Source organism: Octodon degus, unplaced genomic scaffold (genome assembly GCF_000260255.1).
Source record: "Octodon degus isolate 3935 unplaced genomic scaffold, OctDeg1.0 scaffold00121, whole genome shotgun sequence".
Classification (NCBI taxonomy): Eukaryota; Metazoa; Chordata; class Mammalia; order Rodentia; family Octodontidae; genus Octodon; species Octodon degus.
The window spans coordinates 347,680-357,271 of NW_004524697.1; positions in this window are offsets into that span (position 1 = coordinate 347,680).

Consider the following 9,592-nt stretch of genomic DNA (forward strand, 5'->3'; position numbering starts at 1 on the left):
CACTAAGAAGAATATATGCAGTGTATTATTTGTTGAAACTGTACTTCCGATTTGATTTGAAACTGTCTCATTGCTATCTGTTTATCAATAAAATTTTGAAAAAAATACAAATATCCTTCACGTCATTTGATCGCCTATCGCTGATCAAATGCTTTTGGTAATTTCTGTAAAATAAGAACATTACAGTGTGTCATCAACAGCCTTCTTCAAGGGACCTGGTACCATTTAAATTCTGGCTCTTCAAAATCAGAAGGATTGTGAAAGTTAAATATTTTGAATGAATTCAGAATATGGAGAAACATCCTGACATTATCACTAACCACTCACAAAAGAGGACTTCCAGAACTTCTTCGGAGAGATGCAAGAAAGATGAGGTACATGTTTGAAGTGAAAGGGAATATTTTGAAGTGGATTAATAATATGTTTTTTTTTTTACCACAGTTATTATTTCAAAAATTTAAACATCCGTTGTATTTGTCACACAGTTTATATAGACAAATACATCACTTATGAGAATGAAACTACAGATACTTTCTTAATTTTCTTCTCCACACCAATAAATTTCACAAAATAATGACTGAACATGATGGCATAGCCTGCAATCCCAATCTTTGGGAAGCTGAGCAGGGAGGACTGCTGCAAATTCAAAGCCAGCCTGAACTTCATAGCGAAAATAATGAGTTGATAAGACAAATACTTAGAAATATTAAACTGGATAAATCATACATAAAAAGATTAGATATTTTCAGGTGTGAGAAACACTATAAAATTATACTTCTAAAAACTACTTCTAGAATCTATTCTGCTTAAATAGATGGACAAAACCTGATTCAAGAATCAAATATTGGAAAGACAGGATAGCTCAGTGGTCTAAGCACCTACTTGTCAATCTCAGGGACCTGGGTTTGATCTTTGGCACCACATGCCTATACCGGGTCCCCCTGTGTACATTGAGCTGCCCAGCAAAACTGGCCATGGTGGTACATGCCTGGAGAGGCTGAAAACAGGAAGGTCATAACAAGTTTGATCTGTATAGTGAGATCCTATATCAAATACATTTTTAAAAAGAATTAAATATTAAGTCAGAAATAGAAAAAATAAATGAAATGAATATTGGAACCATTTACATATTGCAGTATTAAACAAAAATAAAATCATCAAGTTGTGTTTCTCATATAACAGATTCCATGGAATATTTGAGCCTTAATGTCTGATTGTGGCAGATTAATCACATTGAGCAATTTTTAGTGTGGGACTCAGTGATGTGTTTTCACTATGATACACTTTTACTCTGAATAGGTTTGTCTTCCCTCCCTGCATGCTGTTAAAAATGTTATCTGTAAATTTGTCTAATGCCGTATTCACTCTCATGTCATTCTAACTATGAGACATTTCCCAGTAGCTAGTGTATATCAATACACACATACTTACAGATGTATGGGCTTCATGACTCTGAAGCAACTTGCATTATACAAGGGTAGAAGTGGGGCCAGTGAGACAGCTCAGATGAGTAAAGCAGCTGTTTAGGCAAGCACTTGGTTCAATCCCTGGAACCACATGGCACACCAGCCTTGCCCCAGGGCCAGCTGAGCCAGCCAGAGTCCCAGTGTAGTGATTGGTGTATGCCTGTAGTCCCAGTGTGGGGGATGCTGAAAACAGGAAGATTACTATGAGTCCAAGCTGCATACATAGTGAGACCCTGTAATAATCAAATACATTTTTAAAAAAATGATAGAAGTAACTTGTGAAGACTTAGTGGGATAGACACTTTCAGCATGAGACAGAGAGCTCTTCCTTGGTGATTAAATATCCTGGTGTTATTGTGGCTTCCATGGGTCCAAATATCAAAAGACAGAGTGACTCCTCTCATTATTGCCTATGTTATCCCTTTCATGTACATTTAATATTCTCAAATTTCTGCTTTGGTGTAGCTTGAGATTCTGCCATGCAGAATTACTGTTATTATGCTTTAATTATTATGTACTTGATCCTTTTTATCCTAAGATTTGTGTAATGGGGATTTTTAAAATTTATTAAGTAATAGTGTTTTTGTTGTCAGTATTTGTTTTTTTACTTGTAACTTGTTTTTACTGTGAGGTTTAAATGAATTGGAAAACTTAAGACTAATTTAGGAATATTATAATACATTAATAATTGAGAACAAGAAAGAAAATTATTTAGATATGTGCTAGCAGAAAAGAATTCTAAATTTTTAAGATTTGAATCTATACATAAAAGGATTCACTTTAAATATTTGGTGAAAGTTGATATGGAACAATAAAAATACACTTTAGGGCCAGCGAGATAGCTCAGTAGACTAAGTGCCTGCTTAGGCAAGTTCAGGAACAGGATTCAAACCCTGGTAACACATGTTGTGCCGGCTCTACCCCCAGGTGTGCTGAGCTGGCCACTGAGTCTGGTACGGTGGCGCATGGAGAATCATTAGGAATTCAAGCTGCATAGCAAGACCCTGTACCAAATACATAAAAAAGTAAAAATAAAAATACACTCTAAATTAATTGCATTTTAAATATAAAAATGCTGTATTAATAAGAAAACTATCAGATCACTTGAAAGGTGTTTCATGTACTATAATGGTCAATATGAAAAAAGAAACCCACAAATTGCTCAAGAAAGACATATGGACTCATGTTTTATATAGTCAAGCATTATAAACATAATGGCATATCTAAAAGTATGCTTTTGGTGCATGTAATGGAAAAATATAACTAATTTAAATTGTCTCAGTGCAGGGTTATCACAGAAATGTTCACTGATTAGAAGACCACTCGCTCATAGTTTACTCTGGCCTCCAACTTCACTGCTGTGAGGTTTTTCTGGACCCTCCTCTCTTCATGCACATGCTGGTATGAGATGATTAGAATATTTCTAGGCCTTGTTTTCACACACACAAAGATTTTTTTTTTTTTTTTTTTTTTTTTTTTTGCGGAACCAGGAATTGAACTCAGGCCCTTGCACTTGCCAGGGAAATGCTTATTGCACTGAGCCATCTCCCCAGCCCCCACACAAAGATTTTCATACAGAGCAGCATTGTAACTTTTTTAATAGTGGGTAATTGCTAAAAATGAGAAATATCATTTGATTAATCCATGTTTACATTCAGCAAAACTAGGAACCCTACACACTGATTTAACAAAGACTTGTTGGCCACTTATTCTCTTTCAGGCATTCTATCAAAGGATCTTCACAAGTCCCATGTGTAGGTTCAAGCATGCACCAATTTGCTTGGACCTAAGTGTCTGACCAAATCATGGGAATTGCTAGTAGACAAATCCAAATGGCCCTTCAAATCAGGATGCTTTAGTAGTAAATACAGAATTCATAATTTAGAGTATTCCAAAAATATTTGATAATTTTTTGATGAAAATTCAAGACTATTCTTTTCATACAATTTCTACTATTGAATATCTTACTTTTTATATAGTACAGGGTCTTGAGGGTCTCTACCCACAGATCAGACTCATAGTGATCCTCCTGTTTTTAACCTCCCAAGCACTGAATATCTTACTTTTAGCCAACAAGCATTTGTATCTTAGGTGAGAGTTTTTTGTATCTTAGTTGAGAGTGTGCTGATATTTTTAAAATATTCAGAACAAAATTGGAAAGACAGTTGATAAAACAAGAAAAGAATTCTCTTAAGCAGCTTCAAGCTATTGTAATCTATTGTTATTTTCCTTCTCAACTTTGAACTGAGAAGTCATATGTGAGGGAAAAATTATTAACATATTGCACGAGCCAAAGGAATACCCCCCCCAATGTAAGTCACTTTAAAATAAGAAATGACCAATTGGCCATCATTTTAAGAAAAACCTAATTACTGTATTTGCAAGAAATAGTGACAGTACTTCCTCAGAATTTTATTTGTATTTTTCCAAGAGATTTTGTAACCTAGTGATACTTTTATAATGATATAAAGTTACAAATCAAATTTAGCACATGATTCATTATGTTAGTTCCACCACTTCATTATAGCTGATCCTCTTCTGAAAATTTTCCAGGAAGACATTGGTCTCCCCTTCTCAGAACATGATCCCCGGATTTAGAGAATTTCAGGTCCCTGGAGCTGAGTAACAAAAGTTGAACAAATGATGTTTTGATGGCAGTTGAACTAAATATTTTGTAGCTGTTTCATAGAAAAGAAACTCTGGGGATTTCCTACTAGTAAGTGAGGAATAACAAAAATGTCAAGCTCACTGTTCTAAGAGGTCAGAAAGTGTGCCTAAAGTTGTCTAAAGTTATGACTGCTTCTCAGAAATAGAAGATAAGGAAGTGGGAAGACATTCTAATAGATTTTTAAATGTTTGTGGGTCAGAAAACATATTTGAGCTTTTATTAAAGATAAGTATAATTGGTTTTATTAAAAAAGCTCATACTTGTATCACTTTTCCATAAACCTCTCTGACATCATTGAAAGGTTTTTATTGAGTCATCATATTTAAAAATGATGAAACCTAATTTTATCTTGCATGTACTTTAAAATATTAAATTTAATGTGGGAAAATTCAGGTGAGCTATATACAATACTCAAAAATCTTGGTTTACAATCTTTAGTCATTGTATGATGCTGTTGGAGTGAGATGATGTATAGAAGCAGCTAGAAAAAACTTGTTTTTAAATTATTTTTCCATTATTCACTAGTTATATATTTTTGTAAAGTGACTTTATAAAATGATGATATAAAGTCATTTTTTGACTTAATGAATATTTAATTATTTGTTCCAAAATCTGTTATTGGTTCAATGCAATTCCAGTCAAATGCCAACAGCGTTTTTCACAGAATTAGAAAATAAAATCCTAAAATTTACATGCAACCAGAAGACTGAACAGCCCAAACACTCCTGGGGAAAAGAGAGTAACACAGGAGATATTAAAATGCTGGATCTTAAGTTATACTAAAAAAATTTAATACAACCACAAAGCATGCGAAATACTTAATTTTTTTTCATAGCTGGGGAACTGTTCTAGAATAACCAGGGCTCAAGGATCACAATTTAAGAATCAAAGGAAAAAAATGTAGACTAACACTTTACCTCAAATAAGTAATATTGTAGATGGAAAGTAGCCGATAGACAAGATATACAAGTTTGGAGCCATAAGGTACAAGATGAGGCCAACAGTAATAGGATTACACTGGATTTTGGACTCATGTTTCTTAAGTTTTGCCCTCCTATGTTTCTCTAAGTATTCTAACTTAAGATCATTCAGTACAGTCCAAATGGACCTGTACTTAGCCATGTAGGATACTAATCTTTCAATAAATATTAGTTAATTTCAAGATTTTATGAGTATTCACAAAAGGGTCTCACATCAGCCATCCAGCTAAAGTGAGCAGGATGACAAAACCAGCTACTTGAACATGAAATATCTTGATGACAAAAACACGCATGAACAAAGAATGAAAGAAATAGTAGAATTTCAAATTAGCTACATGGTTAGTAAATTTCATATCCTACATCTTTACAAGAGAATTTCAGTCATTTACTCATCCTTAATAAATGATCTAGATGGAAAGATAACTTATACGTTTTCAACCATGACCCACTGATATCCTTTTAGGGATGCTGATTTTTTCTCAATTTAGTTATTTCATGGTAATAATTGTACAAATATAAAGCTCAACATGATACAAGGTCTACAGTGTACTATCAATTTAAGAGTACAACCAAATTTCTGAACATCTAATTTTTACAAAGGAAAATAGAATTATTGTTTCCTTTCTTTGCAAGGCCATTGCTTATGATAAGTGTGACATATTTTCCTGTGATCATGATTCATAGTCCAAGTAACTATAAACTGTCTGCAGACAATCTTGAAGGATGTGAGTCAGGACCAGTAGGGTTCTGGTCATTGTCTCTTTTTGAACTGAGGTTGAGAGGCAGTGAGAAAAGGATATGAGTATTATCAAAAATATTAGGTTGGAAGAAAAGATGAAGAGAACTTAAACATCGTATGCAAGTCAAAATTTCCTGCTTTACAATTTATCTCATGCACCACCCCCCTTTATACACACCCTTTCTTCTTTTATTTTCTGTTTTTCCTCAATTATATACTTTGCTTTCCCCAACCAAAACCAGAATTTTTGGGGGGAGGACCTTTCATTGGGAACCTGTAATAGATTATTCATTTATTAGTATTTCACAACACCTATATAACGTTATTGTTAAAATATATTGAAATACATTATTACCAGTTCCTCTTTGCATTTTTTTTAATTTAGGGCAGGGTCTATAGGGTCTACAGGGCCTCACTGCGTAGATTGAACTCATAGTGATCCTCCTATTTACAACCGCCCCAGTGCTGGAATTACAGGCGTGCACCACCTCGCCCAGTCTCAATGGCACTCTCAGCGTGCCCCGCAGGTGGGGGCGGCACTGCAGGCTGGGGATCGAACTCCAGGCCATTGCATCTGCCTAAGCAGGAGCGTTAATCCACTGAGCTATTTGGCCAGCCCAAAGTTCTTCTTTCCATCTTGAATGTTGCAGAGATCTTTATTTTTATTATGTAGAATACTTTATAACTTGTTCTTCCATGTAAAAATATTTCCACTCTCCACAGTTGCTATAAATGGAACTTGTAATTTTCTTTCATAACTTTGATGATGAAGTATTCAATTATAGTTGTTAACTCTGACTTTAAAATAAATATACCTATAACAAGTTTAGGTTGCTGACACACACAGAACAGCATGATCTTTCTGATCTTGCTGTGATCATTGGTATGAATGTGACATACCAATTTGAGTTTTTGTTATATTTTAGATGATAAACTCTGAGGTTTTAAGGTGAAATTAATTGATACATTCAAATTTACTTTTTGATGTATAAGCCTATGAAAGATTTATACTGATTAAAATTTTAATAAGGTATACTTTTAAAAGTATGTAGTGGTCTTTTCATATGCTAAATCCATGAAAATGCCTTTTTGCTCCTACACTCTATATTTACAATAAGAATTATTGTGATGAGTATATTTAATGTAATATGTACTTAAAACATACAATGTTATTCAATATAGACTCTATGGGCCCAGCTTGCTTACACAGAAGAGGAGAATCGCTTATTGATTTGTATGCTGCACAAGCTTGGATTTGACAAAGAAAATGTATATGATGAATTGCGACAGTGTATAACTGCAATGGAGCTCCAGAGGAGGTGTAACACTTTAATTACATTGATTAAAAGAGAAAACATGGAGCTAGAAGAAAAGGAGAAGGCAGAGAAAAAGAAACGAGGACCAAAGCCTGCAACACAGAAGCGTAAAATGGAGGGAGCACCTGATGGCAGAGGAAGGAAAAAGAAGCTAAAACTATGAATGTATATTTGTTTCCTAATCACTAACTTTCAACCAGTAGTTCTTTAATTTACGGGTCTTCATAAGATGTACTGTCCAATGCTCAATGTTACATCACTCAGAGACACCAGGTCCATCTGTTTACTGAGCTAGAGCTATAGTATTTCATTTTTTAAAATGGAACAGCTGTACTGAAATTTTTTTATCATTAAAACTTGAAGTAATAAAATAGGCTTCCTTCATTAAAAAACATGTAGACTTTATGCTGTAAATTAGATCTTAAATTGAAACTTTATTTTGGTGTAAAATTTTTTAGTTTCTTATTCTTCAAAAATAGGCATTTTTAAATAAAAGTGACCATCTCAATGAATGTTCCTTTGGTAGACTGAGAAGTATATTTTAGCCAGTCCCAGTGCAGCAGGCTGATAATCCTAGCACTTTAGGAGGCTGAAGCAGGAAGCTTACAAGTTGGAGCTCAGCCTGGGCAATTTAGCAACTTGGTAAGTCTTTGTCACATAATGTTAAAAATAAATAAAAGTGAAAAGATACAGGACATAAAAAGGTCCTGACTGCAATTTCCAGCCACACAAAAAGTGTACTTTGGCTATTGTATACATCCTAAAGTATGCTATCACTTCACATACCTTTTAAATCTTTAACCTTTAATTGTGTCTAACAAACACACTTCCTATTTTTGACTGCCCTTAAAAGTCCTTTCTTTTTCTTTTATGTTTTAGTCTATGGACCACAAGATTATGCCTTTTGACCACAGAATTATGAGCTGGAAAAGAATTCCAATTTTTGTAAGGAAGTATCTGACTCAGAACATCTACTGAATAACTGATTTGAAATTGTTGAGGAAATGGAGTCCAAAGGGACAATATTTAGTTTGCACGTAAAACATTATTCTTATCATTTCAAAACATTTCTTTCAAATTATACCTAGTCATGTTTTCAGTATTTATCAATTAATTCAGTCACTTCCTCGAGGGCTGTGCGGGCCTCCTGGTCCACATGTGTGTTCCTACACGTGGCTGAGTCCTGGCGTTCCTACAGCCTCAGGATCTGTCAGAGTCACTGGCTGGGCTGTAAGCTCCTGCCATCATTGTCACCAGGCTCTGATAACAGTCAATGTACAGAGCTGGATGAAGAAATGTCTCTCATTAATTTAAGAGCTACGCATCACATCTTGACTTCCGAGCCACGTCCTGCCGAAATTCGGAGCACCGGTTGTGGCATCTGGAAACTTGTCTCATTTATTTTGCTTTACATGTGCAAATTAAGCTTGAATTCCTGTTTCCTCATCAATAAAAGATGAATGCCTCCTACAGTATTTACCAGCTGTTCTTTATGAAATAATATGTTCTTTCATCCTAATAAATATTAATGTTTATGATTACTACTAGTAATAACAACAAAAGTCAACTTCCACAACTCTAATGTAAACCTCTTAAAATACCCACTAAATAGTTATGTACTGTTTATTATAAAATGTATAGCAATGATTCTGCTAACTGACCAGTAAGGTCAAATGGTAAGTATTTATTTCTATACAATAAATCTCAAATATGATGTTCACATCATTGTATTTGCTCTTGGTTTCATGTCCACGCACTCAATGCTTATATTATTATACTTCCTATAGATTACAGAGACATTAGTGTGGAATCAAAATGAAATTCTACCTATTTATGATGTTTATAGAACAAGTAACAGGTACATCCACTTGTTTGAAGTAAAAGAAAATCTTTATTATATATTTAAGTTTTACAAATTAAGAAATAAAATTTACCTGGTCTAGAGTATTAACTACGAATACATTTATTTTAGTAGAATTTTTAGATTTGATACATTTTGAAGTTTTGAACTCGAAACTATAGCCAAGCCAGAAATCGTATTTTAAAATGTTAGATACCAGTAGTACTGTGGCGTTGTTCCCTGTCAGATGAAGAACCAGAGGAAATTAGGTTGCATCTACAAAGTAGCTGAGTAACTGAAAGGCCGCAGAAGTCCAACAGAGAGTGTCCCAGAAAGCGGGAGGGATGCAGCGCAGCTTTCAGGAGATTCATCTAGCTCTGGCCACAGGGTCTGTTACTTGAGAGGTGAAGTCTTTACAAATATTTCATTTGCTGATATATCAGTTAAATATATCCCATTTTTCATTTGTCTTTAAAGAAATCAAAACACCTTTTCTTTTCTTCTGGAGCATATGCCACAAAATTGTTTTATTAAAGACTCAAAAAGTAACTGCAGCATAAATTTATCAAAGAACTTAGAGATA